The 8,171-nt window shown below is 35.0% G+C and overlaps 1 long non-coding RNA gene across 1 annotated transcript; it reads right to left on the reverse strand.

Annotated features, from left to right (window-relative positions):
- Positions 1-6,105: 6,105 nt before the first annotated feature.
- On the reverse strand, positions 6,106-7,855 carry LOC108828918 (uncharacterized). Its single transcript, XR_008944136.1, has 5 exons — positions 7,399-7,855; positions 7,210-7,333; positions 6,968-7,105; positions 6,374-6,882; positions 6,106-6,301 (listed from the first exon to the last, which is right to left on the reverse strand). It is a non-coding gene; the product is annotated as an uncharacterized LOC108828918 (long non-coding RNA).
- Between the last annotated feature and the right edge of the window lie 316 nt (positions 7,856-8,171).

Below are 8,171 nucleotides of genomic sequence, written 5' to 3' on the forward strand. Positions count from 1 at the left end.
GGTGGGTCTTGTGATCAACTTGAGTTCGAAACAAGTGGATATCTTGGACCGCAACATTCCTCATAACGAGACTGATCATGATGTCAACGAGCACATGAGTCCTCTACTATGCTCATTTCTCTATGTCATAGCTGAGTTTTGGCCTCCGATCGTTTGGACTCCACCTGAAGATGGTGAATTACGTGGGTGTGCCCAAACAATATTTACTACAACGAAAGATCTGGCGACTGTGGACCATGCGCGGTTAAATTCCTTGAAATGCATGTAGCGGGATGTAAATATGTGGACATGGGGCAGATAGATGACAAAAAGGTAGACATATTCCGTAAAAAATACACGATGGATACCTATGAGGAATTCATTCAAAACGCAAAAGTAGCCAACGATGGTCAAACATTGGCAGGCTTATAAATGTGTTGAGTGTGTTTCTTATTCCTATTTGTAAAGGACAACCTGCAACTCAATGTATGCACACTTTAATGAGATATGTTTATTAGTTCGAAATTTTTAAATTGTTTCTTTGTATATTGTGTATTTCTTAGTATATTGTTGCATCACTATGTATGAGTTATTGTATGCTTCAGGGTTTTGGGTTTAGGGTTTAGGGTTTAGGGTTTAGGTTTTAGGGTTTAAGGTGCACGGTTTAGGGGTTAGGAACCTGTTTAACTATCAAAACGGTATATGATATTGGTTGAAACGTGTTAGGATAAAGGGTTAGGATAAACGTGTTCGAAATGAAACATTTGTGGCGTCTCTATCTATGCACCCTTTCCACAACTGTTATACTTTAATCCCCTATTTATAACAATTTCCTTTGAAATTTCTTTTGTCTCTCTCATCATATTGTTCAGGAAAAATGGAATATTTCCCTATTTTAGCACTGCTGGAAGAAACTCAAACGTTAGTGGTTGAGCGTGTTGCACGTAATTCCTTCATAGATCTATACGGACTGAGGGTTTCTTGTAAGTCGATCAAGGAATTAACAGAGAGGCATAGATTTTTCATTTTTTCGATTTGTTGGAGTATCCATGGGGCATAGCGATCCCTCAAAATCTGTTGGAAAATGTTTCGCAGAGGAAAATCCCAGCACACTTTACATGAAGGGGGTTCAATATTTCTTCACCTTTGACCTTAAAGTCGAAGGACTTGCATACATGAAGCGCTTGGCGGATGAATGGTATGAGCAAGCCGTTTATACTTACGCTATGACAAGGCAGATTTACTGGGAAGATGGCATGGCTTTGGCGTGTTTAAATAGGCAGTTCCTCGAGAGGTGTTGGGAAAGTTGTTCGAGGACATCGATGGGGATGGGGTATGACTCGTATTGATATGTTTCTTACAAAGCGGGACGACTTGATGGCCAATGTTATACCTGCGTTCTACAGTTGCCAATGCACTCCTGGTTTGGAATCTGACTGGGATTTGTGGCACATTGAAAAGAGCAAGGGCAAGAACAAGTGCAGACAGTGCTTCATGATCCAATAGGTTGGGCTATTCTTACGTGAGTTTGAACCGATACACCCCATCAGGGTTACTAGGCTTTGTGAGGAGTTCAATATTTGCAAGAAACTTTATGCCGAACCTTATTAACCATGTGGGAAACTCAAATGTTTAACATTATGTTTAACAAAACGTGTGTGGTTGTTTTTGTATCAATTTAATACATTTTCGGTAGTCTTTGTCTAAAATTAGTCTAAAATTAATTAAATTTAATGCAATTTTGTTTATTTTTAAAAGTTAAACCATGGATGCAATAAATCTTACTCTGAGAATGGTACGTTTAAAATGTGGATGGGACAATAACTTTCGTATTAAACTCACGGTCATTCTTTACGAACTTCTCTATTTAAGTTGGTATAATCGGTGCTATACCTAGTCAATACAGATTAAAAACTCTTCCAAGTGACCCTAATACTATGGAAGCTCAAGTACTCCCAAATCCTCTCGACGACATTATTTGCAAAATCATCGAGCTTGTTGGAGAGGATTCATTTTACTATCTTGGTGGTTTCTTGCGGACTGGGAAACGCGGTTACACACTTGTCCATGAACCATCTGCCTTAAAGTTGTGCTATGTTTATCTTATGGTCACCTTTGAATCCTGTCAAATCAGCAACGGTGGTCAGTTTCAGAAGTTTTTGCTTAAGTGCATCAATGCTGGCAACACAACCGTAATCTACTATGAAGGTCTCCATGCAGCACCGATCATAGGACTTAAGGAGAATATTAAAATATTGGAACCTAATGTGTCAAAGCATGGATTATCAACTTTAGATGTCAGCATATTCAATGTTTGTCTTGACAAAGACAAGTAAGCCAGCAAAGTGTTTCAGCAGTTCGCAGCCTAACACCATGATCTTCACTCTGATGAGATAGTTGAAATGGGAGGAAGACCTAGAGTGGCGATTGTTATCATTTGGAGCGCCATACATGAATAGATATGGTGCATCTTTCAGATTTCCAGATGACAAGGTAATCAAGTCAACAAGGTGCCTTTATGGCCATGATTACACCATCGATTTTGAAGGTTCTTGCAAAAACTGCAGGTTATTTTGGATATGTTGCAACATTTTTTCACATGCTTTAAAAGGGTTTTTCAACACGATATGTACAATTCGATTGTGTCACATGAAATGATTGTCGTGTACGGAATTTAGTGTACACCCTTATACCACAGTTATGTACACCTTGTGTGAAACCATTATTTTCTATATGTATGACTTTGTTTAGTTGTCCTTTTACTATTTTAGAACAGAAAGTGAAAACTTATTTATAATATTTAAAAATATGATTATGGTGTAAAGAATCTAGTGTACACTTATATTATACATGTGTGCGTACACCTTATGTGAAACCTAGCTTGCGTAATATATTTCACTGTTTATCGTCTGTTTTGTGTTGTTATTTTCGAATAAATGTATTCCGTTGGATTAATGGAGAATTATTTATTAGGCTGGTTTGAAGTTTGCAACCGGTTTAAGGTTTAGGGACCGAATTTGATCAATACTGATTCTCAAACTGTATTAAAAAGAGACTAATCACAAAATTAAAATATATTAAACATAAAATTAAAAACATATTAAAAAACTAAAAACTTACTAATAAGTATTATGTTTTTAAACATACTAAAAAACTTATTAAAACAGTAGACATTAAACATGTCTTCGTGACTCATTCTTTTTCGTCGGAGCCAGATTCGCGTCTCCGGAGTTGAGATCCTCGTTGCAGCCAGATTCGATTTCCTTGTCTGGGTACTCGTTCATAATTGTGAGGTTTGGGTCAAAGCCCATCCGACTTGTTCAATGTTGGGCCGGCTTGCACAAGTTACGCGTGAATAATCTATGGGCTTAGTCGACGAAGTCCATTAGGTTAAAGGCATACATAACATGTGTTAGGTCTACTGCAGACTACGGTTCTTCTTCATCAGCCACCAGAGATCAAGCCAGAAAAAGAGTCAAGCTACACAAGAGAGACAGAGACATTAGTATAAGCTAAGAGAACATTGTTGAGCTCATTTGTTCTAGCTTAAAGACCTTGAGACTAATTGTATATTCTTGGTGTATCTCTAAATCATCACAGTTCTATAAGTGATTGGTTCTTGTACTCTTTAATGATCTAGTGGAGTTTGGGAGCAAGAGTTCTCCCACGAGACGTACCGCGCTAGAGGCCGGAAACTCGTTAAAGTTGCTTGTGTCATTTAGCTTAACATACAAGTAACAAGTTAAACACTTAGATTGACAATCACACGAGGCTGAAAACGTAACAATCATGAACTGCTGAGACACAAGAATATTGTCACCCATATCTCCTTTGTCCTCGTTGATGCGGGTACCTCCATGATACCACCCCCAATCGTCACTGACTTGATCCTCTTCACTGGCCAAGTCGCGTTGAGGCCACCAAGTTAAATCCTCATCTTCCGGCTCCCCCTTCTTGTCTGCTTTGCGACTGCGTTTTCGGGTAGGGGTTTTCTCCATCTCGAGAATCTCTTCGACTTTGCTAGCCTCTTCAAAAAGGGCTTCAAGAGTTGGAAATTCTGGTGTTTCCAAACCTTCTCGGATCTCTTCGTTCAATCCGTCCCTCGCGAGGTTGATCAGTTCCTGCTCGTCTTGTTGGTGGACAATCTCAAGCTTGTTGAAGAACTCCGTGTATTGATTAACGGTTATTGATCTCTGGCTGATTTCCATCTTCGAAACTGTTAAACAACGAAGAAACTGAACAAAGAAATGGAAAGGGAAAACTAAATAACTGATTTTGTTGGGAGAAAGAGATGAAGTGACAAAACGGAAATATCCCTCATATATATATACTAGGGTCGGCCCGCCCTACGGGCGGGAAGTTATAAAAAAATATTTTATATAAATTTATATTATTTCAAAACCATTTAAAATCATTATAAACTGAAAATGATATTATAGATGGACAAATAATAAAAAGGAATTTGAGGTCATATTGTTGTTTTTAATAAATATTTTTTGGTTTGAATTAAAATGACAGTAACCTTCATTATTCCCTATTTTGTAGTGAAAACAAAATTAGTAAAAAATAATTCGTAAAATGTAATAATTTATATATTACTATTATTTATAGTTCAATTTGACATAATAAAAATATAAATTTTAAATAAATAATACTAAATTTATTTCAAGAATATTTAAGTTTTAAAATACTTTTACAAAAATTATTTCTTTCATTATAATAAATTAATCTATCTCCAAGCTAAATCATTGAAAATATAATATAAAATAATTAAAATATTATATGATTTAAAATCATGTTCTTTCATGATAATAAATAATTTTACTTGTTATGTTCGTAACTTATTATATATCTTGTGAACTTTTTTTTTAATTATATCTCTTGTGAACTCTGTTTAGTAACAATTATTTGTCAGGAATTTTTCTCATAACATTTTAAAATATTATTTGAAAATAGTATTTTATAAATTAATGAAATAGTATACTTCTATAGCAAATTGTTACTTTAGTTACATACCACTTTCATATCAAATAATTTATTGGAGGAATTATAGGGAAGCAAAACATAACTACAAAATGAAGAATAAAAGAGTATTTAGTTTATTCTTAATTGAAAGTGATTGTAATATATATATTTTCCACTTGTTCTTGTTATTATTATTTTAAGTTATAGGAATGTTCTTGGCACTTAGGTATTTTCATGTATATAACACTTAGGAATGTTCTCTCTAGTCATCTAGGTTCTCTGTTCCTTTTCTGTTTCTGATTGAGTCATGCATTTTGTGTTCGATCAAATTCACAAACTATGAGATCTGCCAGATTGCTGGAGCCTGGAGCATGTACATAACTTGAAGCTTGCCATTAACCTTCTCTAAGATCATCTCCAACCCATTGTTATATTCACCTCCAAATGCTATAATAGAGTAAAAAGTGCTCCAACCTATTGCTATATCCACTTCTATAATAGAGAGATGCTATTTTCACCTCTATAAATAGAGGAAAAAATAGCATTCCTCTATTATAGAGACATTTTTTTTCTTCAAAATAGTCCTTCAATTTTTGAACTTTTATAGTTATATCAAAAACAATTATTTTTATAAGAAAACACAGTTTTTATAAACATAAAATGACACTTTTGATTTACCTAACAATTTTTTTAGTGAAACTTTTGTTTAAATAAAGTTAAAAATGTATGAAAATCTTATAAAAGTAAAATTGAATAGGGTTGATTTGCAATTTTCAAAAATAAAAGATACTTGTTGTAAAATAAAAATAGAATCTTTTAAGAATATTTCTTTTTAGAGGTAAAAATAGAGGAATACATTGGAGAGAAACACATTTCTATTTTAGAGATCCTCTATTTTAGAGATAAAAATAGAGAAATACATTGGAGATGGTCTAAGAGAAACTTTATATATAAACGTGAACACATTTTCATAATCTTGAACGGAAAACAATATATGAATTAGAAGATGATTCAGGGATTTAAAAGCGTTGGAGCTTGGTTTTCCCACTTTGGTAAACTCAAGCTATTTGGGGATTCAAAGACCACCCTTTAAACTATTTTTTGAAACTCTACACGATCGGGTATATGCAGCACGTAACATAGATGCATAAATATCTTGGCAATAGGGTAAGACTTAAATATGTTCTCTATGAAGTTTCAAAATGGTTCGTAGGAAGTAAAACATGTATTTCTCTAAATAGTATCAACAGTGCCTGCAAAATGGAATAAATGGCAATGCTCCAAAATGAAATAAAGATACATTTTTAGGCCAACAGCTTCCACCGTTCAAATCATCACCTAAACCACCGTTGCCGCCCTGATAAAACCAAGACACACAATGTTACTTTTATGTACAGAAGAGCGGTATCCAACGTAGTTACAAAATTACATCGACAACAAAGTCATAGACTCGAAGACGCTGACGCTCGTCGAAGATGCGTGAGATTGTGAAAGTCTGATGCTTCAAAGTGTAACTGAAACTGGTCGGGCTGAGCTGGAATGTGTATGTCTTGCTAACAATGTCGGTAATAAACAGGGAACTGAATATCATCTGGGTTCGAAACACCTCCAGCCTATAAGACAGAGTATAAAATCAGCTTCGTCAATCTCATCAGCAACGCTTAACTCCACACGGTATCAAAATTCAAGCTTTCTAAAATCAATAAAATAAACAGAAACAAAATAATCTTACATTAACAAACAAAAACAGAAACAACAAACAAAACCAAAATCATCATACATCATTAAAAAAAAAAAATTAAGCCAATCATCTAAAACGACACCTTGAATAAACCAAAACAAAAGCTGAATAAAGAGTTTCTAGTGTTTATAACATTTATCTCAAAACGTATCTGTCCCAATGCAGTGTTGCAGAATGGCCCAAGGACGGATTGAGTACTGCAAATAGAATTAAAATCGATTTGTTAATTAACTAATGACTCGATATAATAGACTGAAAACAAATCATCAATGAATTACTCACCCACAAATCTCAGCAAGATCACCAAGTTTCTCATAACTCAAAGAATAGTAAAAATACAATCTTGAAGTGATCACATCAAGGGTTCTCTTGTTTAAGCTGTTGAGGCGACCAATTGGTAGCTGAAAAGCAAGCTTTGGCCTAAAGGAGAAAAAAACAAAACGCTTTGGAACTAAGACGACATGAAGATTAATAAACGAAGTATGTCAACGAAGCCCCACTGAAATAAAGAAGTAACGTCTTACTTTTTCTGATCGGTCCGGAAAAGAAAGACAATGAAATAGTAATAGATCTTGATCTCAGCAGGAAAGTGATTTAAAGAACAACAGCCAGCCAGCCTCAGCGAGGAGAATCAATGAGTTTACCATTCTACGGAAAAAAAAAGAGAGTTTCAAGTGATATTAGGATTTGTGAGAATGATGCTCAAGCCTTACCTTTTAATAACTGGAGCTCCACCGCCTTGGAGAGAGGTAAAATGCATTTAATGAGTAATCATGGTTGAAGTGGGGCTAAGGAATAAATAAGGTCTTCAATGGCGTTGAATCAATGAATCCCGTAACGGTCCTTAGGAGAAGAATCTGAGACAAAACGACACGAACGGAGCTAGCTAAAGAGATTCCTCATGAAGTCCAGAAACTCCATTGTCAGTCCACCTAATTACAGAAAGAAAGAAAAATATGATATGAACCCTAGAAATTTGAAGATCACCATGGTTGAAGAAAGAGCTCGACAACCGTTCTTAGCGTTAATTTCATGACATGATGCCAGCGCAACACTCAACACGCAAATAATCAATTCAGATACTCAAAATAAAACATGAAGCCCAATTATGAAGAATAAGTAGAAAGAAACGTAAAGGCCCAATAGAAAATAAGTATAAAGCAACAAATGATTAAATGATACGGTGAGTTTCGGTGAGAGGGACAGGTGTCAACGGGACATGAGGCGACTTTCTGACCTGGATGACGATGTGGCGCAACCTGGAGAGAGTAACTCAACTTTATATAAATAGATATAAATCGATAACTAGTAATAAATATTTATTTGGAAACCGATATTGGAGTCAATTGCAACTCCTCGGTTGTAACTACTCGTTAAAGACAAACTAATTTAGCTTGTAATAGATTACTAGATTTTGACCCGCGTTTTCGAAACGCGGGTATTATTTTTCACTTTTATAAAATATATTATTTGTTTGTAATTATTG

This window comes from Raphanus sativus, chromosome 4 (genome assembly GCF_000801105.2).
Source record: "Raphanus sativus cultivar WK10039 chromosome 4, ASM80110v3, whole genome shotgun sequence".
NCBI classification, from domain to species: Eukaryota; Viridiplantae; Streptophyta; class Magnoliopsida; order Brassicales; family Brassicaceae; genus Raphanus; species Raphanus sativus.